Genomic DNA, 25,729 nt, shown 5'->3' on the forward strand with positions numbered 1-25,729 from the left:
AATTGCTATAACCCTTTTTAAACGGCGTTACCACCGGCACGGGGCTGATGGCGAGGCAGCCATCCCATCAGCGGGGCGCGGGGCAGCCAGGCTCCGTCCCCGCCAGGGCCGCGCGGGGGCCGCGTCGGGCTGCAGGGAGAGCCCAGCTCACACGCGGCCAGGTTTCAGCATGACACCCGCGTCCCTTTCAGCATCACGGAACCCTCCCACCCCACAGATGCAGGCGATGTTCTTTGTTCCTAAACGCATGACCATCGATTTGGCGGCATTAAAATGCAGAGGAGACTACACCGATTACAATGGGCTTTGAATCAGACTTCAAAAGAAAATGTGCTGGGAAAAATGGGGCTTTCCAAGGACCAGAAGACAGGCGTGTTAAGAGCTTATTCCAACAGCATTCTGCATCAGGAAATACTTACGGAGGCCAAAAATGATGGCCAAACGGTAGTCTGCAGCAGAGCCCAGCAGGAGCAGACACAACCCAACCGATGAACGAAGCCATCGGAAGAGCAAGCTGGCACCTGTATGTCCACAAGGAGTATCTGCACCTGTTAGCACAGCCCTATTTTAGGCTTCTGGTTCTGGCAGTGTTCACGCAAAAAGTCCATCCTATCTCATCCATTTTAGTCAATGCAATAAGTTAATGAAAAACAAAAAGCCAATACAGAAACCTGACAGACGCTACCGAGAGGATGAAGAAGAATGGAGCTGATCCGCACCGCTGAGTGGGAAGATGCCATCCCGTTACAGAACGACAGTGCACGGCTACAGTTCTACAGAAGTGTCCTGGTTCCGGTGGGGATAGGGTTAACTTTTCCTGGTATTCCATGCCATGTGAGCCACGCCCACCCTGAGCTGCCGGGGGAGGGGGCAGGAAGTTGCTGCTTAAAAGCGGGCTGGGGTGTCCCGGGTCCGGCCGGTCGGCGAGCGGCGGGGAGCGGCGGTTCCGTAATCGCGTTTGTATATTCCCCTGTCCGTGTTGTTGTTGTTTGCCTGTTCCCTTTGCTGTTCTGTTAAACTGCCTTTGTCCCAACCCAAGAGTCTTGCCTTTTCTTACGATCCTTCCTGTATTAGGAAGGCACGTGCGAGCGGCACGTGGTTCTTTGTTGCCATCTGAGGCTAAACCACGACAAGAAGGAAAACGGAAAATCATTTTACCTGGTATGCGAAGACAATTCTAAGAGGTAGAGTTGTGGGCATTTTGCAATAGTTCCAGAAAAGGTTACTGTTCTTGCATCATGTAAGAAGATGATCAGCAAGTCCATGACCTGAGCGCCCCGCTCCACGCTGCAGCAACTCCTGCTGCAGGCCGCATGGGCCCAATCCTGCTATTTGAGCATGATCCAAGATCCAATCAATAAATAATGAGCCCCTCGCTCCTTGAGTTCAGGGGGCCCTAAGGCAGTCCTCAGGCTACGGCTGTGTGACTGGCAACGTGGAAAGGAGGTTCTGAGCACCAAAATCTGGTGTCCATAAACCAGAGCAGCTGCTGATTTATGTGAAACAACCTCCTGGCACTGACCACTTTCCAAACTGATGGTTTTCTTTTAGGGTTTTTCAAATGTAAAGTGACAGCCTTTTTAAAAAAAAAAAAAAAAAGCCATAAGAAAAGTAATACCCGTTCTGCATCCCTGCTGTCCTCCCTCTTCCACCTACTGGCTTTCACTGGCTGAAGACATTATCCCACCTCTCAGAAGACAAGGCTCTTCTCTTTCTCTGTGATGCCTGACCTTAGCGTCTGTCAGAGCAGAGACGACAAGCGCGACAGGCCTGAAGCCTTCTCCTGCCTGGCAATTCTTTAATTCCTATACTACATGCCAGCAAACAAATAACCTCCTCCAGTTTTTTTAATAGCAATAAATTCTTCACTTCTCCATGTCCTCTGAAACACCGTGTACGTTCACATCTCTCTCAAAGCAGTAATTGTGCAAGTTAGTAATTCTTAATAATTACAATGAAGATGCCTAGACTATTTTTGGCTACCAAAATTGAAGTCCTTGTACAGATGCAAATATCTTATTTTTAGAGAGATGCCGAGCCGCATTTTATCTCACAGTCTAACGGCTCTTCCTTAAAAGGGCTGCAAATTCTCTTATGTGCTGTGTTTTTGTCCTGCTAATGTGGCACTTCCTAAAAGTGGTTACCAATATGAGAGTATCTGTAAAGCTTCACAAAGACAGGAAGGGAAAAACTATTTTTTCAGGCGCAGTACTCTTGTCTCTACGTCATTACAGTAAGGTTTTTTCTGTTACTGATGTTCTCCTTCAATGACAACAGTAGGGGTGGGATGAAAGGAGAAGACGAGCAGTTTATGTTATGCCAGGGTGCAAGCAGGAGGGGAAATATTAATGCTAATCAACAATTCTTATTCATCGCAGCACTACGGACACAAAGATTGCCTGGATATCTCCCAGGCATATTTCCCTGCTCAGTGACAGAAGTGATACCTCACTCCAAGGCACGCTTTGTGGTTAATGCATTTTTCCTGGAAACAACGTGTTTTCTGTTTAACTTTTGTACGACTGTTGTAAATCTGTTCCTTTCAATATGAACTTTGCAGACAGGCTTTTACATGTAACCCAGGCACATCCTTTTGAAAATGCCAAAATATTCCTCCTTCCCTATGGATGTAATTGTCATGGGCACAACAGCTTTAAGGAACACCAGGCAAAGGAACCTCCGCCCCAGGGATGCAGCTTCCCCATCTCTGCCAAAGCTCTCAGCAAGGTTTGGTGGCCAGGTAGCCTCTCCTGCCACCACACTGCCTGCCGGATAGGACATACGATGAGCAACCGTCCGGAGCTGAGAATGCTTTCTAATGACAGCATTAAAGAGGTTTATGCACCTGACAGTCTTATAATTTGAGTTAGGTTGGGGGGTTTCCATGGAAACAAACATGACACTAAGAAATAAAAGAAAAAGAAAACAGATTTGAAAAGAGGGTCCCAGGCTGTAGCCCACTGACAGTCTGGAGGGACTCCAGCACTTGTCACAGCAATGAGAGAGGAAAATAGGGATAAAATAATTCCTTCTGAAACGGTATCACCCTGTCACGTTTCAGAGCTACTCCACTGGTGCTGAGCACAGTTTGGGCAGGAGCAACACGACCTGCACCACTGTGTAAGCAGCAGCTCCAGCCGTGCAACAGGCAGCAGAGGCAGCACTGCTCAAAGCCCAGCCACGGCTAGTGGGGACTCACAGCCCTTTCATGTCAGATTCAAACATCTCGGAAATAAGCTTTGATCTTGTAGATTCAAATGGTAGGATATCCAGCTTCCGCACGACGAATGCCGTCCTGCGTGGTACACGAGCTATGATCTCCGGTGCCCTGCTGACAGCCTAAAGAGAAGGTGGGTTTGCTGAGGCTGCGTGTCCCAGACAAGGAAGCTTGGTAACCCTTTGGATGGAACAACTGGCCTTTTCCTACTAGTGACCACTCTGGGGCATAAGTGCAAGATGGCTGGGAATCACCGTCAGCCACTTCGATCATTTGCTCTTCCACCACAGAGACAGAAATCTCATCTCAGCCCAAGCACTCCAGCCAGCCAGAGGAAAAGGATTACTGAAATGCAGCAGTTGAGAGAGAAATGTTGAAATCTTAATGCCATCATTACAGCCAAAAGCAAACGAAGAACCATCATCTTTCTTTTCAAACACACCCACCACCTGAAAACTATTTCCAGAACGAGCTGCACTTTGTTAGGTCTGGATGGAAAAATGGGAGCTCTGGCCCATTTTTCCTAGAATCCCCGTGCCTAAGGCATAAAGAACACAGGAACCTGTGCCAGTGAAACTGCGACTCCCCCAGCCCTGAGCAATGTCAGGATGGGACAGAGCTGAACAGACTCCTGCTGCTCCTCAGCTCACTGAACACAGACATCACGCTAGCAGGGTGAAACACTGTGCTGCGCTACCAGCCCTTCAGCTAGCTGCAAAAAAAAGCTATTTTCAAACCAATACAGCTCACGGTTGCCTGGGGGGTGTAGCTTGACTCCTGAAAGCTGCATAGCCATGGAGTTCTTCACACTCTTCTGCATCCTGAACAAAGATGGGGCACAATCTGGCCATTATCCAGCTAGCAAATACAGAACTCAGCATGAGACTTTTCTTAGAAGCCTGGTAAAGAACAATAAGTTCAAACAGGGAGAAGTAGGTCTTGACTTCGCACTTGTTCCACCTGCAGTAAAACTCTGACTTCAATGGTTGTATGTATTGTTTTCTTGCATTTATCTGATGAGTTACTGCTCTTTGTGCAACAAAGTCTTACTCAAAAATAGCACTGTGAATAGTTTTCAGGAATACCTGTGGAAGACACTCCGCTCTCTATTTCTGAACTCTTTGTAACTTCTTTCTCTATTTGTAGAGACACGTGAGTATGGCTCGAATGTGACGAGTCTAAAGGATGAAGTTCTTGCAGGAAAAGACTGCACTGCTCTCCGGGAAACTCACAGTCACATCTCAGCTCTGCCGAGATGCTCATCCTGGACACATCGTGCCTCAATGCTTTGCATGCCTTCGTTCTCCAATGGTAAAATGAGAGCAAAGACAGCAAGTGTTGCCAGCAGAACTCCCTGAGGCATGTCAAGAGGACAGGCCCTTGGGGACAGCCTTCCTTGTACTCACCCTTGGCCCTTCTCATACCTTTTGATTCTAAAACCTTCTGCCTGGATATGGTATTTAGCATAACAAGAGATGTCACAGAATAAAAACAATAAAGTCAAAAACATACTTCAAAAGAAAAAAATATCACATCCCATTAGGTTTCGTCATAAATATCAGTTCACATATTCTAAAATAATTTCAGAAAGGATTTTCAGTTCTGTCTTGAACTGGAACAGCACACTCCAGTTTAACCCTCAGCTCCGCTTTTGCTAATGCTGCACCCCCTTGCCCCCCAGCCCTGGCTCCCCTTCACACCTGCACCATCACTTTCCCATCGTTGGTCCAGTCAGCACCGAGAGTCAGAGGCTGGGGATGATTTACACCATTTCCACCAGGCAAGTCCCCCTGAGGGGAAGTCACCACGTCCTCAGCTAACAACCGTCCCCCTTTCAGGGAAAGCAACAGTGATGGTGAGGGCAAAGGAGCTCCTTGCCTGGGAGCACCACCCACAGGGGTTCAAATCCAAGAACCCTGCACCTCCCTAAGGCCAAGGGCCAGCACTGAGCATGTCCCAGAGCATCCCATAGTAGCTCACAATATCCTATGCTCAGATTATAGTAGAACAACAAGTACCGCATCCTTGTTTAAGAGACGCATGAATTATTGATGATGTTCAGGAGCCCTATTAAACTGTCTAGTGGGCCAGCAAGAACATTCAGTAGTTCAAATGCATCAAAATGCATAATAAAGCTTTCTATTTTGAAGTTTGGCCGTTAGAGAAAAGAACCCTGGCAAATATATAATTTTGTGTAATTTCACTTGGATGCTCACTGTAATAGCTGTAGTATTTATGACACTATGAGTCATAGCCATACTCTCCTCACATAGGAAAGACACCATTATCCACACTATTTAAAATCAGAGTCCTTACGCAGGAAAATATTCTACTAAAGGCAAGGCCTGCTTATTTGCCTTAAACTATAGACTTAGTCTATAAATATGTACTATTTCTGTACGTACATCTGTGTCAGCCATGAAATGCCTATAAATAAGTGTTATAAAAGGAGAATTGTCAACATCATGAGAAACACCTTCTAGTAATTCTTGTTTAGCTCCTGCCTATAAAATTGAGAATTCAATTAAATTGCCTTCTTATTATGAGCGCAGACAAGCCCTTGTCATGCAATAATTAAATCATAAAATAAAGCCTCTCAGAAGAAAAGACTATTGCACATTCAGAACATGATATTCAGCCTCATCCCGCCAGCATTTGTGCATTTCATTGAGTGCAATCAGAAGACAGAAAAACAAGTTAACATCTTTATTTTGAATGTAGGATAGAGTGGGATAGAGCTGTTCTGAGGGGCATTTTCTGCAAGTTGGAGACAAAAGAGCTACTTCTCCATTCAGCTCTGGCAGGTATTCAGCTGCAGACGTGAGAAGTTCCTGCGCTGAGGGTCAGCCCCTCTCTTTCTTTCTTCCTCTCCCCATAACGCATAGGAGACTGCGGCTCCTGAGGACATCATCCCTTGCTGATTGTCACCACAGTTTTCACAGCTACCAGGGACCTTTCTGGGTAAGACACTGCACACAGCTTCTAGGATTTCACACGTTTATTCAGTGCTGTTAATAATCACACAGTGTAAACCTGAGCAGTAAAATATTTATTCTGAAAGACTCAGTGTCTTGATTTAAGGAACCCCTCAGAAGCTTGGGACTCACAGTCCACCTCAACCACTGCAGCTACAGTGAAACACTACCCGGTATTTGGAGAGGTGCTGTCGGGTGTGATATTCAAAGGCATTTAAGAGGATGTAGCTGCTGTATAAATATTATGTAGCTTTTATTCACTAAATCCATATACAACTTCCCTTTTTAATATCCTTCCCTCCTTGCTTGCAATCCCCATCCACATAAAAGTCACTAATTTGGGAAAAAGTTTAATCTGGACATGCTAGATTCTGTGACAAGCCTCAGGGATTGCACAGAAATGAACCGTGTCATCCAAAAAGTCAACACTTTGCAGAGCTTCACCATAGCAGTAACTGCCATGGACCCCAGGAGACAGATGACACAATCTGTAAACTCCAAGCACTCTCAAAACCTTTTCTGACAGCCAAAGAACTGTTAACAAACAGGTCGTTTAGCCTCAGAAGTCATTAAAAACCTAATGCATTTCCAGAATTACATACACCCCAACACTGCCATTGCAATGGATATCTATAGAGAAGTCCAGCAACAGCTAATACAAAAGATGGGTGCAACAACTCCAGGCAGCAATTTGTCCTTGGATATTCATCTTTTCCAGAGTCAGCATCTACATTTGTGCAAAACAAGAGAAGGATAACAGGGCCTCTTGTGCAAAGGGAGCTACCTCTTCCTGTCATCTTTAAAAAAAAATTAAAACAGAAGGCCTCACTCTTTTCTTCTATTTCCTCTCCAATCAAAAACCTATCATCCTGACTAAACTGAACTATCTTCGAAAATTTTATCAAGATTTTCAAGCTTGACCTCTCAGCTACCCATCCTCAAAGAAACCGCTGCCATTAGAACATACAGCCAGCCCCTTATGATGCTTTTCATAGTACTAGAAAGTCTAGTGTTCCATTTAAGTATTTTCTCATTTTTCCTCAATCAGCCAGAAGCAAAAAAATACGTCCCTGAGCAACACATAGCAAAAGAGAAAATTCTATCTCAGCATGCACAGTCTTCCTCCCAGAACTCTCAAAACAAAAATCAGAGGTGAATACAGCTCTATAATTACTATTCACAAAGTGTTTCCAGCGAGCTTTTCACTGGTCTCTGGGAGATGCGGTCTTCTGCATCAACGTAAGACAAGACTGTAAACCCACCTGCACACTCTACAGAGGGTTCTGAATTCACCATTGCTTGGGGCAGTGATGTGGCTGATAGTCATCTCCTGATCAAAATTATCTTCTGGAATCCATGGCCCAGGACACCACCTCTGCACGAGAACGCTGGTGCAGCTGTAAGGTGATGCTGTTTAGAGGGTAAGAAGAGGTTGGGGCTTGTTTCTTTGTTTATTACACATATACTGAGAGTCTTTCATTTGGATTCTGGATTTAGTCCTTCCTTCAGCCACAGCTAATAACTTGATGACAAACAGAGCGTTAAAGCTACATGACTAGCTAAGCTTGTAAAGGCTTAATTAAGAGATCCTTTGGACAGCGTGGGAGAGGCGTGCTGGGAAGCATTACACAAAAACTGAAATGTCTGTCTTACAGCTATGCCAGGTCACTTCACTTCTCCTAGCTTCATCCCTCGCAGGAGGCGCTCAGGAAATTTAGAATCATAGAAGCATAGAATCATAGAATGGGTTGGGTTGGAAGGGACCTTAAAGATCATCTAGTTCCAACCCCCTGCCATGGGCAGGGACATCTCCCACTAGATCAGGTTGCTCAGAGCCCCATCCAGCCTGGCCTTAAAAACTTCCAAGGATGGGGGTTCCACCACCTCTCTGGGCAACCTGGGCCAGTGTCTCACCACCCTCATGGGGAAGAACTTCTTCCTAACGTCCAGTCTGAATCACCCCATCTCTAGTTTTAATCCATTCCCTCTAGTCCTACCATTACCCGACATCCTAAAAAGTCCCTCATCAGCTTTCTTGTAGGCCCCCTTAAGATACTGGTAGGCCGCTCTAAGGTCTCCTCGGAGCCGCCTTTTCTCCAGACTAAACAACCCCAACTCTCTCAGTCTGTTAAATCCATGACCACTAATCATGACAAGTTAAATCCATGACCATTAAACAAATAACACGTTGCTGAGATGGGCACAGATCCCGGCTCCACTCTCCATCATGCCGTTTTACACATAGCAGTGCTACGGTCAAGGGATGTTTGTCATGGACCTCACTGGCTGTACCAGTCAGGAAGGTTGATTTAGCACATGTGTCATCTGACAGACTGAGGGAAACACACGGAGCACTCCCGAGATCTGCCACCAGAATAAAGCTCAGCTGCGTGGCATGAAACAAAAGTCTTTTTTTTTTCCCCCTTTCTTTTTTTCCCCCTCCAAAATGCCAATACTGGGGGAGAAATAAACACTCCCCGAGATCAGCACAGTCATTTTACACTGCTCTGCAAGTCACCACGCAACACTTAGATGGCGGCATGCTGAACTGTGCACTCATCAGGGAAGTATGAACTTTCCTAACATATCCTAAGAACGGTGATATCAAAAATGTGAAAATACCTGTAAATATTAAAGAGCTGTATTTCAAAATGTAAAGAGCTCAGGCAGTTTAACTCTTTGTGCCCTCAGGAAGAGTGGCGATGCTAAGCAGCCTACCGTAGAAACAACACCCTAAAGTTTGGATGGACTTAAAAATGTCAGGTTAAAAGAAGAAATCCAAAAATAATTCCAGTGCTGAAACAAAAAGAACCCTCCTCAGCCTGCTTACCCACACCCAGGGGTCATCTCACGGCCTGGGACAATGGCAGAACTGCCTCTAGCCCTGCCACACGGCGTATGCACGTACTGAGGAGTTTACAAGGCAGGACAATAAAACAATTGCTGCAAGCCATCTCCTCCCTCTAAGATATACATTAAAAAAACCTGTGACCTTTGAAACTGTGTTTTCTGAGAGGTGAGGAGAGATAGGGAAGGAGTCACATGAGCCCAAGCAGCAATGGAAGGGACCCCTGGGAGCACACGGAGCTTCGGCTTCAGCAGGGAGGGAGGGAGGAAACTTGCCCTCCTGGGTATCTCTTCTCCCAAAGCAGCATCATTAGCTCAGTATCTGCTTCTGCTCCTTCCCAGCTTACAGGAGGATCCAGTGCAGGAAGATCCAGTATTTGCCCTGCCACAGCTGAAAGAGCCAGGGGAAAACCACACCTCATCCCCTGCAGCTCTTTAGAAAATTAACTGAGGCCTAAGATGAGCCAAGCTTCTCCAGCCTCCTTTGACAGGCGAAATAACACAAACTCTACAACAAGAGCTGGAGAAATGAAAAGAGAACTACCACAAAATCTACAGCCAGCAGCGGCCAGGGACAAAGTTTAAATCTCCAGTTAATACACGTATTACTTTCAGGGCTCACGGCAGACTAAAACGTTTCATCTCACCTTGGAAAAAAAATGCTGCTTCTCAGGCTGAAAAGGGGAGCTCGTCCAGCACTCCCGTGAGCTGACACTGTCCAGACAGCAGCCTTTTGTCAGGACTGTGCCCTAACCCACATTCCGATACTCAAAACATTTAAAAATGCACACTTACCTTTTAATATATAGAAAGGTGTACTTAAAGCTAGTAAGACTTTTTTGGTTTAGCGTTTGCACCACGACACATCTGCACTGCAAGATGGCAGCAATAACTCCAGTCTACCCAAATTTAGGCCATCACTTCAGCGAAGGATTTTACAGTATAACGTCCAGACAGTGAATAAGCTTTAGAGAAGCAAAGAGCAGGGGCAATAAACTGCCCCCCCGAAACACAGGTAGAATGGCTTTCTATTACCCTTTGGCATATTTACTATTTGGTTTACTAGAAAGTTCGGAGATTTCTTTTTGCAACATTTATTTTTATTCAGCTTTTAGAAAGAGTTACGCTCTTTTGTACGCACCGTATCGGCATGAACAATCGTTAAAGTAACATCCGCTTAACAGGCCCCTGCTCATCAGCCTCACCGGAGACCTGGCAGCACCGCGAGCCGTTGGGTTCTCCCCATGCGCCACGGGCTGCGTTTCCCTACATTGGACAGGCAGGGGTGACCCTACTGCTAACATACCCATAAAACGTGCTTTTAAGAGCAGAATTCATCAACCCAACCTAGAAATGAGTCTAAAGGTTCTTAAATAATCACAGCATCTTCGTTTTGAAGAAAACCAACTTTTAAGCATCCAAGGCTTGAATATTATTAAGGCTTCTAAGAGAAATATGCCACAGCCCCAACAGAGCACATATTTTATTCAAATTAGCATTACACCTAAGAGCTTTAGCACACATTTTCTTCTCAGGCAGTCTTTATTACTTTGTGACTGTTTCGTATCACCCCAAATTGCACTGTCACTGGCTAAATGAATAGTGTGCTATACCAACAGACGATTTATACAGAAGTAAAACATATATCGGTAGACATATTTCTACCCTGAGTCTCTAGATGCAGGTCCTTTTGGCATCAAAGAAATTATGTGCCTTTCTGCCCTGAATTTATAACAAGTTAATTTACATATGCACTGGCTCCTGAGCTCTGGCACGCACAACTTCGCACAAAGTTGGAAACCTCCATGGGGGAAAGGCACACTGCGCGCTTCACCCTGCACTCCTCAACATCCCCGAAAGCCACGGCGAGCATCACTTGGCACAGCTCATGGGAGGCACTCCTCTACTTCTGGGAGAGCAGGGGGGGGAAATAGACAGGAAGAACAATGGCCGATCTTATTCAACAATCCCATGGCACGCACTGCAGCGGTTAGAGCTGGAGGGACTTACGGAATCCCCTATGTGAACAGAAGAACCCTTACCCTTACTGGTGAGGTCAAACCGTGAAGAGCTGGGTAATGAAGGCCAGTCATGTCAATAAAGTGCCTGCATCTTCCCATTGGTCTTTTATATGTTATCCTACAGAAGTTCCAAGGAATTCTTCAAAAATTTTGGAGACAGTAATGAACAAAGCAACAACCACAAAAAAACCCAAAAAAAATCACGTGAAGAAAATATGACTCTGAAATAAAATCCTTCTACCAGTACAGCTGACCATCAGCTGAGGAGAAATCAAATTACGGTACGCGTGTTGGCTGCTAGAGCAGTGATGGTAACAGAGGAAGCGCACAACTGAAGAACTAGTAATTAGAGGTCTAACACCTGCAACGTCACTCCTCTGATTTAGCTGCTCAGTGCCCTGGATAATATATTCCACTTGCTAATAGGGATATTTTTAAATGCAACTTCAAACCTAGCATTTTTAAAAATTAAAAAATATTTTCTACTTGCTTTACATAGTTCAGACCTTATTTCAGATTTAAAGGAACATCAGAGAAGTTTTCAGAAAACAAATAATCTGGAAATAAAGAATGAACCCCAAAGTAACTATGAAGACGGAGACAGAAAAATCCCCACAGACCCCCCACATCCATCCTCCTACGACCTGGGCTGCTGTAACACACCACAGCAAAGTCCATATCCCGGTAACCCTCACAGCCCGCCACGTGCTGCATGTGAAGCCCTGTATCTCCTCACCATGGATGGGGAGGAGCGGCAGTGCAGCCCGTGCTGCCTGGCCACCGTTCCCATGGCTGGTCGTGCTCCCAGGCAGGACAGACACCTGTAACCTCTCTGGAGGTGAGGAATGCTGGTTTGGGTCTCTCCCTCCCCTCTGTAGCCATGATTTCCACAAAATTTTTTACAACATCACACTTCCAGCTATGTCCGCTTGTGTTACAACTAGCCAGAGCTTGAAAGCTAGAGGAACCTGTTGGGCAGCACGATCATCTAACAGCTGGTAGCCAAACGCAAGGACTCCTCCCTTCATCTGGACACTGCAATCATCTTCTCAAGGAGCCTCCGAGGGACACAAGCTCCGGCTCGCTCGGTTGTGAGGAGCCCTGCAGAACGCCAGGCCTGGCTCAGAGAGGAGTGTGGTGCTGCCCACAGCAAGGCCAGGCCAGGGCAACGCTCTGGAGAGAGGCGGTTACGCAGGGAAATTTGCCATCTTGTAAAATCATCCCTTCCTCACCCACATGGTTTTAGACATTACATCCCCCACTGGGCTGTGCTTAAACACATTCACAACACAGTCGGGCGTACGTGACACTGATCACTGCTGGCAGGATATATTAGGGTTATTATATTCTCACCCTGTTTCTTATATTATTCTCTAAGCATCTGCTATTTGCCACTGTTGGAGACAGGATACCAGGCTGTCAGTAACTGTTATGTCAAGGGAACAAATGGACTGTTCAAGAAAAAACTGTGAAAAAATGAAGATGGCAAAAAGAGAGAGAAAAAAAGTAATCAAGGTGGAATCATAGAGTCCCAGGTGTAAGTACAAGGGGTGCTAAAATCATAAATAATACCAGAGTGAGCACTGAGGGGATGGGAAATCAAAAGCAACACCACAGCAAGTGGAGGAGGAAAGGTTTTACTCCATATTCCTGCTGGAAGGGAAGTACTTCAAGGGAGGAGCAGTGGAAAAAGACGATCAAACTAAGGAAAAGACCCAGATGCCAGCAGTGTGAGGGGAGGAGCTGAACGGGAGAGTTTTGGATAGATGACAAAGGGATATACTACCCCAGCATTTGTAGGTGGTCAAGATGGTCACCCAGCCTGGACGCGAGCCCCAGAGCAGCATCACAGAGCAACTGCTATGGGACTGAACTCCTACGGAATGAAAAGTAATTAAATTAAACACCAACAGGAAACCCTAAAATGACAAAAAGTACGGGGAAACAGAAGAGTGATCAAACACCAGATTTGTAATTTGCTTTATCTTTGTCACAGGTGTTTTATGAATACCTCAACAGCAACAGAAATCTCCGCTGCCTCTCCTGGAGAACATCACCCAGTGGCCATCAGGAAGCAGAAAGCAGCAGAGATGGCTGCGACTGCAGGGAACCCTGTACCTGGATGTGATGGGAACCTCAGTCAGCCCTCTTGGATAATCCTGAGGTGATTTTTAATGCGCTTAATAAAGCAGGTTGGGAGGAAAAAAAATAGCAGCTGTACCAGCATTAAAGGCTTGTTTTTTGCAAACAGCTCAGTGACACACCACATACTGACTGTAAGAATATCACTACACGAAATCACTACAGAATGCTGCAAAAATCACTGATAATAAAAAAAATATAGTTTTAATGAGGAACCATCAGTGAATGGAAGTACTTTTAACTGGGCCTACAGAGACAACTTTCTCAGCCCAATGCAACTGAAATCTGGACTAAGTGATAAATATTGCCAAGCCCAGATGGCGACGGACAAGCAGCTCAAGTCCCCTTCATATGCCTGGCCCTGTCAGGCACATCAAACACCGTAATGCGGGAAAACACAACCCTACTTGCCTAGGATCGAAGAATGCAATGGTGAACGATCTACCCCACTTACAGAGGGATGAACTGTATGTTGGAAATCAGAGACTTAAAAATATATGTGCGAGTCAGGGCAGGTGAATGGAATGTGAGGTGCCTGGGCCATGCTGGAGCTACAGGATCTAATGACACACTTGGATGTTTGAAGAGAGGCAATTTTGTCCAAGGTTAGAAAGGTGATGTTGTTTCTGCGTACGGTGTTAGTGAGAATATTAGTAGAACATGCCGTTCTGCTGTCCCAGAACAGCCACCTCTCATGTCCACAGCTCAAAAAGATGCTGAAAAACTGGGAGAGAAATGCATAGGATTTGAGGGCCTGAAAACAGATTGTGTGGACAGAGTTTAAATGATATGATCACTTGAGCAAAAAGAAGGCTGAACAATGATTTGTCCACATCATGGGAAATGATTTCCATTACTAGCAGGCTTCTTAATTAAGTAGACAAAGGAAGAAGATTCAACATATGGAACAAGGAAATAAACTCAGATTGAATATTTTTTTTTTAAAATCACTGGAAATAATTACTCACTGAAACAACTACCCTCAGGACACCTCTGAGTCCCAGTCGTCTGCACTTTTTAAATAAGGCTGAATATGCTTCTGACAGGCAAGGAGACATTGCTGGACGAGATTTTCTATAGCCTGTGTTACCAGGAGGTCAAACAACACGATCCTAACAAACACATATGTCTTTCAGAGCCAAGGACTGCTAGGCAGTATTTGCCATATCCACACTACAATGCTCAGACTTACACGTTTACATGAGGTTTTATATTTGCACACAATTTTAGACAACAGAGAAGGTGGTGATTAACATTTAAGAATAGGTAAGTTATGAAGGCAAGAGACCTCTTTGATATGGATATATTCACATTCATTCCAGTACTGAACTATGATTCCATTGTCATAAGCCAAGCACATAATACTGGGTACCATAAAAACTGAAAACACAGGCATTTCCAAATAGAGCCCACGTTAAAATTAAACCATAACTGTAATAGTTTCAGTAGACCTACAATAGCCCCCATTAGAACCATTAAAATTACAGTCTTTCAGATAACAATGTCCACAATAACTGTTTGCAAACCACTGTATACATTAAACTGTGGATAATTAATACGCTTCTGCAATCTTTTTTATTTTTTCTTTGCAAGCAATAACTGTTATAAAATCATACATGTCTGCCCAGAGCTTCCTGAGTGTTGCATATGCTGAAAAAGAACAGGGCTAGGCATTGGTGGTCAAATGCTGCAAGTCCTGGCATGAAAACACACTCCTGAATTCCACAGTACGGCTGAAACGAGCCTGCTGGGTAAATCCCAAATATAAAATCTTTTATGGGGCAAACCTCATACTACCCGTCTTCTCTCTGCAGGAGTAACTCCCTGCATAAAATGAAGGTGGTGAGAAAGTGGTCAGGAGCAGAAGATCCGCAAAGCCCACTGACACAGACACATACCATCCACATCAGTCTCTAAACTGACACAAATTTTCCCACTTCATTTTCACCATAAAGCCTGGAAAGTACAAGTCTGGAAGATTTTATTGCTATTTAACAGCGGGGGGAAAGCATGACTTGTAGTACCAATCAAAGAGATGATATTTACAGTCAAGTTGCAACACCAGGTCCTAGTGAGCAGGAACAGGAGGGGTACCTGCTATTGGGATGCTCGGTGGCAAACAGCAGCGTGTGCCTCACAGCCACACTCGATAACACGGATTGACCAAGCGACTCAAGTTCAGTGAGGCAGAGTTAAACCTGCGGGGTCGGATCCTCCACTGCGCCTCTCATTTCCACCAGGCCCCTCCAACGAGCCTGGGGCAGCCCAGGTGGAGCTGAGCAGTCTGCTGGATGAGGACTGAAACCACGAAAACCTTGGTGGGCTTCATCTCACTTAGTGCTGAGCCACCCCCTGAGCCACCTGCATGACCGGGGAGAACTGGCCATTTCTAGCCTGCGATTCACCTCACATTACCGTAGATTCCTGAAATAAGCAGGGGTAGTGGCTCCCTCAGAGTGCCTTTTCCTCTGCTGTGAAGAAAGTCAAACCAATGAACTCCGATGTAAGTGTTTGCAGTGTCAGATTAATACCTTTCTGTCTTTCGGTGCCAGGTACTTATGTCCATAATGACCATTGAGAGCTTCCCTAATGTCACCACCTCAGAAATAATGCTGGGACAAAGCAAGGAGACCAACTTTGCCACTGCTTGAGTTGGAACCAAAATACCTAATCTCTGTGGCAAAAAAAAAAAAGACCAAAATACCAAAAATTGGTCTAAAAGGAACCAGGTTACCAGAACCTCACCGTGTCGGTCCCACTGCCCAGGAGACTGAAGTGACAATCATGTGTCCTGGCTGGAGATCAAACTATGTGAAGTGCTTCTGTGCAACCTGAGTTCACGGACCGTTGCCCGAGGGTGGAAATATTTTGGGTCACAGTGGGGATACCTGTATTATGTCCACTCCTACCTGGCTCACAAATAAAATGCAATTTTGGCGTGCAACAATTTCTCAGTTTTACCTGCCCCCTTGTCTACTGTCCAGAAACCAGAGAATTCATACAGTTTTAGTGAAGAAAGAGTATTTCAGCAATGGGAGACGTGGGGTCATTTCTCTAGCGCTTGTCAACTTATGGCTAGAAAGTGCCATGCAACAGCTGAGGAACGTCCCACTTCCATTCATGCTGCGTTATGCAGAAGCGCACACGGTACCATCCACGCCATCTGAACAGAGGCAGCAAGATGCTCGAACACGTGCCACTGCAGCTCTGTAGTCAAATTACGGTCCCTCGAACATTTTATGATCTCCGATGATTACAGCATTTGCATCGGGCTGATGGTTCAAATTAATCTGATTTTCCAAAGTTACAGCATTTAATTAGGATTAGTAATAAAAAATTACAGCATTCCAAAGAAAAAGTATTACGACAGCAGCTGCCCTCAAACAGGGCTGGGGTGGGGAAACCAGTCAGGGTTTAAAACAAAAATAAATTAATACTAAGAGTGACTAACAACCACAGAAAATAACTTCCTGGAACAATAAACAATAGGTAGCAGCTGCCTCTTACCTTTGGGGTGGGAAGTCACTCGATAATTTCGCACCTCAAAACGTTTTTACTTCGACGTGCTGCAAAACCCACTCTGCAATACAGGTCCCTTTCTGTGCGTTCTCTAAGCGACTAAATCCTAGCACTCCATTTTGACTTTTATTGCTTTTCAGGCTGGTGAGAGCCATATAATGATTCATCATTAAAGTAATCTTTAAGCAGCTTTGTTCCTATTTGCTGCTATATATATTAAATAGAAATTGCTCTTTGAATTCACCTCTAAAGTCAGACTCAATTTTTTATCTAACAAGAATGGTATCTCCAGCCATCATCTGAATGCAGCAAAGCGAGAAAACCTTTTGCATAATATAAATATCTGCATTCACTAAGAGGAGGCTGATGCCACCACCTACTGTGAATGCATTTTATAAGTGCTACAAAGCCAGATAGATTTCAAATGCAGCAGCACAGTTTCTTAAAGACACTCCAGGCACTATCAGAAAGGCACAGATTTCTCTCTGATGCAACAGTTTCTGGACCACAGGCCTTGATCACCTGTAGCTGGTTTACAAGCAGCATCCAAAGCATAAAAATGCTGTGGTTGCTGAAAGACTGCAGGCACCTAATGACATTTACCTCCCCACAGAAACCAGGGAAATCACTCCCTAGCAAATTGTTCTTGAAGACTCAATTTATGCCCTTTGCCCTTGTCTGTTCCCCGTGCCCTGCACCACCTGTGACTGCCCAGCAGCACACAACGGTCGGCTGTCCCAGCGCAGCTCCCAGGCGCAGCGCCTGATGGATGAGGCCAGGTATTTGTCTCCGACAAGGCAAACCCCACCGGGATGCCGCCATCGCTGCCGCCAGGACACCAGCAGGCCCTGACAGATGCCAAGCGCAGCCCCATCTTGCAGCGGGGCAGGTGGGGGCGCACGGGGAGCCCCTGCTCGGTGGGGTGGGGGGTTATGTGGCTGTCAGGCAGAGCACAGCACCAGTACAGCGCATGTGACACGCAATGCTGGCCAGTCCCCATTTAATAAACTACAATTTTAAGAATTACCATTATTAACACTAGCAAATAGTTCTCGACTTCCACATAATTAGAATTTAAAGCAAAACTTTATTACTGACCAGAAAGGCTGCTTAGAAATAATCAGTAGTTCAAATGTACCGGTTTGATTTCCTGAGCGGATGGGAGCACAGCTGTAAGGCACATATTCCCATCCGCTCCGTCCCACCACAGCACACCTGAATACGCTCCGACATTTTCCTGTTTTTGCAAAAATACTTTTTGAAAAATGCACTTGTTGGAATAGGAGCACAAAGACAACTGAACCAGCTGCTGTCCGACAAGCACCAAATTAATTTTGAAAGCATGTTTGTGAGAAGCATTTTACTTTAATTCAGCCAGCTCCAATCACCGTTCTGCCTCTGTGCAAATAGCAGTAAATGGGATGACTACCATATAATTTTTCTACTGTTTCCTCCACAGGCAATTGGGTTATTTAACACTCACCGCCTTTTATAAGTGCTCCTCTAGAGAGAAGTCATTCAGAAGACCTCACACCAGTATTGCACTGGTGAGACTCTACTGGGTGGTCGTACGTTTGTGTTTTCACCTCTCTGAGTGAAGCCAGGAGATTTCTCTCCCCTTTGTGGGAGAAAGGAACGTTGCCATGGAGCACTGCTGCCCAGCTCTACATCGCACGTGAGTAAGAAGGGACCCTCTCTCCCAGGACGGAGAGGAGCAGCTGCTCCCCAGGCACCATTGCAGCCCCCATCCCCAGCAGGGCTTGTGGCTTCTTGGGTCATCCATGGCAGCAGATCCACCAGACCCACTCCTGCTCCCCCACCTCTAACACAGAGCTCTTGCAGAGCAGCAGAGCTCTTCTCTACAGGATCCCAAAGGAGGACGCACAAGTGTCCTGATCTGGCGAAAAAGGAAACGTTCTTGCCTGCATTTGGGCCCAAATTACAGCTAAAAAGGGGGATTCTTCTCCTACGAGATACATCAGTGCTGAGTCAAGCATGTCACAACAGCCCTGGGGAAGATAAGGAGGCGATAATAAACGTTCTGACCAAACTGCTCAGGTAGCAACATGCTCCAGTCAGGAAGCCCCAACTAAAGAAAACAAAAGTGACTAAAAAGGTTTGCAGTGCAGATGACAGTCCTGCTCTTTTTCCTGAAGAGTGCAGTTATCAATGACACATTTGTTCTGCCAGGATGCCACAGAAACGCTTCTGAAACTGTTACACAGCAATGGCACTGTTAGCTGTGCTCTCTCAATAGATCTGCAATGCCAGAAACGTGCACAAGCCTCTCTCCGCGTGATCCAGGCACGTAATCCGGGCAGCACCCACCTATTCTGCACGGCCAGGTTTTCTCGGCAGGGCCTGCGCTCACGTGCTCAGGAGCCAACATGCAAACATACATATGTACAACAACCAGGAGAACCAACTCAAATAGGCATCCAATGCCCAACAACCTGCTTTTCCAGGGGAAATTGTTTGAAAACTTCCCTTTCAGCTTAATCTTTACAGATCAAAGCTCCCACTGGAGGTCTCAAGACAAATGAAAAACGCACACCCCACCGGTGAGAAAGGAACAGGATTAGCTGCTACTGATTTTGGTAGGGATTTCCCAAGAAGGCGCCTTCCTAAACAAGCCTAAGGAAATCTGATGGCACTGGCAGTTTTTCTCTCCCAGGTATTGGTGGAAAAAAATCCTCAAGCAAAGGTTGCAGGCAGTGAAGCAGAGATGAACAAAACTCTCCACTCACATCCACGCTGCTTCTAAAACAAATTTCCTTCTCTACTTCCAAACACCAAGATCAAGCCTTAGACTTTAGAATTCCCTCTTCCTCAGGGAAAAGCACCTCTCTGCTTCCTTTTGGTGTAATTTCACTCCTCCAAGACATACCACCTCCCTTTCAGCAGCATTTTCTCCCTCTGCGTGGGTGTCCTCTGTCCTCCCCAGGTCCAGGGGAGCAGAATGAAGGGACCTGTAGAGTGCACTGTGTCCCTGTTTCCCAAGCAAAGCGGAACCCAGCATACTGCAGCCACCCCCTCCGAAAGGTCATATGCCAGGGAGAAGCAAAAGCTCCCAGGGGCATTCCACAGAGACCAAGGCAAGTTTGTTCCAATTAAGTGCAACAACTTTATTGCCAGGCATGAAAGGTATCACTCGGGCATCCTTTGGTCTCTCCTCCCTGCTGCACACACAAAACCCACACGTACATACTTCTGTCTGGCATTAAACCCTGCAAATTAAACCCTGTTCCCACGGAAAGATGTTTTTAATTTTATAGCCCAGGCTGAGGAGAGGACTGTATTCCCCCAGCAAAGATCACGGCATATTGCACAGGCAGCAGCACCTACCTCAGTGAGCCGACCGAGCCAGCAGGTCAACATAATTCCTCTTGGCCGGAGACATTTACCCCAGCTCAGAGAGCTGGGGCTCCGCTGCCATGCCTGACGCTTCGGACACACCACGACAGCATCTTCTGCCAGCAGCGCGGCTTCTCTCACACCCCGAACTGCAGCAGTGGCAGCCTGGCAGAGCAGCAGCAGTTGAATTGCTGCACATGTATCTCTGCAGATTATTTCCTGCTCGAACACTTGGCGTAAAGGCAGATGCTCTTAACCCTCTGGAGGCCTATGCCTCTGTGCCCCCTCGGCAGGGGCGAGCAAGCAACTCCGAATATTCTGCGCGGAGGCCAGAGAGGAGCGACTGGAGACACACAGGGCATCCTCCGAGAAGTAGTCCCAACCTGGAGTTAGTTGCAGTCACTTTGCGCTGGGGGAGCCAGGTGTCCCCTCGGCAGCCTGCAGCATCCCCGGCCAGGCACCACGCGCCCCCGCTGCGTCGCCCGCTGCAGGTCCCCGGGCACTGGCAAAGCGGGAGCCCCTGCCAGGGCCACTGGGGTGGGGTGGCCAGCACTGGACGCACGGCTGGAGGCCAGGGCCGTGCAGGCGAGGAGGTGAGGGGCGCAGGTGACGTGATGAGCCTGGCAGCGTCACCGAAACTCAGGCGTGCAGGATTCCTGCTTCTGGCACAAAGCTCTCCGGCCCCAGGCGCTGCCCATCACCTGCGGGCACCCACGCCGCCGGCGAGCGCGGCACTCAGCCTGCGAGCTTCAGCGCGGCTCCCTCCACAGCCTGCGAATGTGACTGGAAAGCATGGCTGAAAAACATGCTACAATTAACAGGAGGGAGGGAGATACTATTGCTCTCCTGCTAGTCTTAAAGGCACATTGCTCGCATGTGCCTGTTGGAGATGCAAACACCCACAGCCCCAGCATCTCACCCAGCTGCAGGAGCCCAGGCAGGAGCCCGGTCTGGGCCAGGGCAAGGAGAGCACCCGGGAGCCAGGAGGGAAGGGGCAGCTAGCCAGAGAACCCCCCATCAGGGTCTGGAAGTGAGGCCTCCCGCATCCCCCGGAGCCCAAATCAAGTCCCTGTCCCCCAACTCAAATGCTTACCCCCATCGCTGGCCCCTCAGCCAGCAGCCCAGCCAGACACAGGGCAGGCTGGCCACCGCCGTGCCATAGCCCACACACCACCCCGGACATCGTCCCCGGCAGGCGAGGAGGGCCTGGTGCAGCACAGGGGCATGGTGCCCCTCTCCTGTGCCTGGCAGGAGAGCCGGTTAGTAGCACTGCTCCCGCCAGAGATGGTGGCCAGGGCTACAGCAGCAGCAGGTATAGTTTTGCACCCTGGTGTTACGCAGAAAGGATGTCCCTTCTGCAGCTCTTCTCAGAGCCAGGAGCTGCGAGACACTGAAATACAACGTGCCACACATGCTAAAGCTCTGATGAGTTCAGCAGGTCTCAGACTGGCTGCTGGTCCTAAACCCACCTCCCTCCTGCCCCAGGGCTACGGCCAGAGGGTTGTGCACCACCCAACAGCCACATGTTCTCTCTTTGCTTCTCCCAGTACCCTCTCTGGGGCACTGGTTTGTCCTCCAGTATGTCACAGCTCAGACGCAACAAAAACAATGCCAGGAACTCCAGCTCACATCAAGCTTTTCCTTCCCCTGCCCCCCAGGCAGCTAAAACACCCTCTAGAAGTCTCTTAAACAGGGAATTCACCCTGTGAATCCTCCTTGTTTCTCAGGAGTGGTGCTTGCCGTACACAACACACTGCTCTGAGCAGGACCGAGTCGCCTGAAGCCCCGGACCTTGTTAAACCGCTTTGGGTCGCACAGCATCCCTTTAACAGCTCTGATTCCCCAAGCCCACTGGAGGCACCGAGAGGAACCTGACCGATACCTGCCTTCATCGCCACGAGGGAAGCTATTAGCAGCGTGGGCATTTCAGCCTGATCACGCAAGGACAAAATGAATGTACTATGGTGAAGAAGCTGTAAGTTAAGCATAGTTTGACTTCAGGCTTTTCTGGAAAATAGCCTGAAAGAAAAGGTACAGACTTTATACCATTAACAGAGAATCAGTGAAGAGTTACTGCTGATGCCAAGGGGCATCACAGCATAACAAACACCTGCTTGCCTGAGTGCCAGTGCAGAGGGGCTGTTAAAACGTCATCGCCCCACGAGATGAGCGCAACACAAATTTCACTGCTTCCAGGCCGTGCAGCTTTGTGCAAAAACACCACAGTGAACGAGTTCAAATTTGTCTTTATTAAGCATCACGTGTCTTAAAGAAAGTCTTTTTGACACCAGACCTACAAAACACATATAAGTAGCAATCAAAATGCTACCAGAGGCACTTAAGGCTTTGTACTCCTGAAGTTTTTCCCCTGATCATCAAAGATTATATTTGTTCTACAGAGCATAACTGAGGATTTCTCAAGTATAATGCTTCATGAACTCCTCTGATCAGTATGCACACACAGCACAGTGACTGCCATCACGTCACTACAAGTATATCTGCCCCAAAACGTAGCAGTTCCCTGCAGCATATTGAATAGAAATATTCTACGTACAGGCATTACTATTTTTTTTTTGAAGTGCAAGACCTGACAAATCAATCAAAATTAAATTCAGTGGAAAGATCTGCCTATTACATTAATAAGACCAAATGCTGATTTGAGTTATTCCGTTGTGTGTAGTGCAGTGGTTTGGCATGAAAACCCCAGGCCGGCAGGGTCACACCTTCCTGTCAGCCAGCGGATCTGTCACCGAGAGTCATGCACGTGTGTGTGAGGGTAGAAGTGGGCTACGCTTAGCTGCAGCAAGCACGTTATCTCTTTGATTCAAAGCAATACGATACTTCTTTTTAAAAAAGATTTTAGTTTAAGGAAGACATCATGCCGTGAAGTGTCATGCTATAGAAAGCCGAATCATTAGAGATGTCTACAGACCACTGCGAGACCCAAAATTCACATCGTAATTGTACTAAACTGTATGTTCCACCAAAAAAATGTATGCCAATTAGAGTACTCATCTCTTCACACAAAGAAAAATGCTGCAGAACAACCCTTCCCAAAGGCTTTAAATGCATAATAAGTAAATGTAAACCTGAAGAAGCACAGCCACCATTACAGGGGTTTTAAAAGAACGAACCTTGGAAGTCAGAAACCTAACTACAACTCTTCAAAACTTCTACAAACATATTTTAAACTGCATTCCTACCTTATACCCTAGCAATAATAATGCAAACTGTAAAACCTTTTGAAATTCAAACCCCTCAGGTGGCGGATGGGTCCATGTTGAAGGACATGCCTAGCAGGCAAAAGGCGCGACTATCCATGAGACAGCAGGCGCATTCAAGAGCATCCAGCAGGCCAACCCTACGGGCTGTGCAAGAAACAACATCCCTAGTTGAAATGGCTGCTTTAGGAAAAACAAAACAAAACAAAAAACCAAACAGGCAGGGGCAGGAGACAGACGGAAGCCTGGCAGGACGAGGCTGTCCCCAGTAACTCACTTGCAAAACACTGCGGCTATCTGCCCGCAGACCCTGGAATACTGACCTCAGTCGTCTTCGTGTTACAAAGCTAACCTGCTCTACTCCTGAAATCTAACATCTAACCTCCCTTTATTGATTATTCTTCTACTACACTCATATAGTGCATGAAGGTTAATCCATCTTCTAAGAAATAGTTTGTCCATTTTTCAGGGAATCTGCTGTTACCAAGTTGCACGTGATCACAACTGGTTTGTAACAGGTAAGTAAACGATTCATCCATCTATTGCCAGCACATCCTTCAGGTAATGCATAAGAAAATCCTTAGAAGTGGGAGGAAAGGGCTTCTGTCTAAAAATCAATGTCATCACAATCATTTCAGACCTCGGGAGGGTGACGGGGGGTGGCTGGAGTTTCATTGGTGCACTTCATGCACTGAAGTGACTGTGTAGGGCCGCCACGTACACTGCCACGGGCAAGCGCCTGAGCTCCTGTGTACAGCGATGGCAAGAGCAGCCCTGGAAGGAGCCAGGACACCCTGTGGAAGTGGCAGGCAGGGACACTGTCCCTCCTGAGCTTTGCATCCACTTTTGGAACATGCAGTAAGAGCCGTACTCAGTTTAGTGAATAGCTCTTGCACAGACCACAAACTGACAATTTCTTTCAAGAAAAAAACACTTGCCAAATGGTGAGATGATGCCAGACATCTGAACTCCTCTTAGAAGGACATTTCACACACATGCTGCAAAACTGTAAAGAGCAATGTCCAATTCTGTACTCCCCACAAGCTCTTAGCTACAAATAAATTAAGGAGACCCTGGGATATGCCAAGCCTTTCACCCCAGGGTTCCCCACACTTCCCTCTTCTCCAGGCTGCCTCGCAGAGCAGCTCCCAAACATTTTGTACCACCGACCACTCTTCAGCCACTCTTCAGCTTTTCTCACCGACCCCTACCAGTAACCAGCTACTGAGCACTTACCACAACCCCACAGATGTCTACAGTTGGGAAATGCCGGGTTGATAGCAAGGGGGTTCCTGCCAGAAGAGAGGGCTGGAGAGGGGGTGAGGTGCAGTAGCAGGTAACAGAGCATGGAGGCTGGGACAACAGGTACAACAGGTACAAAGGTGTGAGGCTCTGGATGTGGAAGGCCAGTCAATGGATGATGTGGACAATGGTCCATCTCCAATAAGTGTTGCCAAGGTCAGAAAGGCCTACCCCCCGTATCACGACCACCTCCACGAGGAGGAAAAGATGGGTTATGTTTGTAGGTGACTCCTTTTTAAGGGGAACAGAGGGTCCAATATGCCGGCCAGACCCTCCTCTTAGGGAAGTCTGCTGCCTCCCTGGGGCCCCAGTTAGGGCCATCACTAGGAAACGTCCTAGCCTGGTACAGCCCTCAGACTATTACCCATTGCTGCTATTCCGTGTGGGTGGCGATGAAGCCGCAACACATAGTCCAAGGGGTATCAAAAGAAACTTCAGAGCTCATTAACAGAGCTTTAAACTGGGCTGGAGCGGGGAAAGAAACAATGTCAGGCTTGCCCATGACAAGCTGTGGGATGAAACACCAAGGTTAGAGGGAATGGGTGCCAGCAAGGGCCAGCAGCCTGTTGCTCTGAGACGTACTGGCTACGCTGCACCACACTTGAAGCCTTACAGAGATGAACCAGGGGCTCCTGAGGTAATAGCAGTCGAAAGAGAAACACCAGTGAAATACCTCAAGGAGTTAAGGGGCGTTCCACCACGAAGGTGACACGGCTGACAGCCCAGCTGGAGTGCCTCTACACCAATGCACACAGCATGGGCAACAAACATGAGTTGGAAGCCACCATGCTGCTGGAAAAGCTACATCCTAGTTGCCATTACTGAAACTTGGTGGGACAAACCCCATGGCTGGAGTGTGGCTATCAATGGCTACAGGCTCTTCAGAAGGGATGGGCGAGGAAGGAGAGGTGGAGACATTGCCCTGAACATCAAGAAATGGATAGAGCATGAAGAGCTGCCTCTGAAGAATAGCCACAAGCAGGGTGAAAGCCTACAGATAAGAATAAAAGACCAAGGCAACAAAGGGAAGTTTGTGGTTGGCATCTACCACAGACCACCCAATCAAGGGGAGCCTACTGATGAAGGCTTCTTACTCCAGCTCCAGGAGGCATCACGCTCGCAGGCTCTTGT

General features: G+C 47.1%; 1 protein-coding gene across 4 annotated transcripts in view; it reads right to left on the bottom strand.

Annotated features, from left to right (window-relative positions):
- HTR2C (5-hydroxytryptamine receptor 2C) overlaps positions 1-20,953 on the bottom strand; it is a 260,631-nt gene extending 239,678 nt beyond the window's left edge. For 2 of the 4 annotated variants that reach the window (XM_074600897.1, XM_074600886.1), the window contains exon 1: positions 20,067-20,953. The gene's annotated coding sequence lies outside the window, so the exon portion shown is untranslated. Of the gene's footprint in view, positions 1-16,709; positions 17,054-20,066 lie in introns of those variants that run through there. The other 2 variants (XM_074600895.1, XM_074600887.1) reach the window with 2 other exon arrangements.
- Positions 20,954-25,729: the final 4,776 nt, after the last annotated feature.

This window comes from Larus michahellis, chromosome 9 (assembly GCF_964199755.1).
Source record: "Larus michahellis chromosome 9, bLarMic1.1, whole genome shotgun sequence".
In the NCBI taxonomy this organism is placed as follows: Eukaryota; Metazoa; Chordata; class Aves; order Charadriiformes; family Laridae; genus Larus; species Larus michahellis.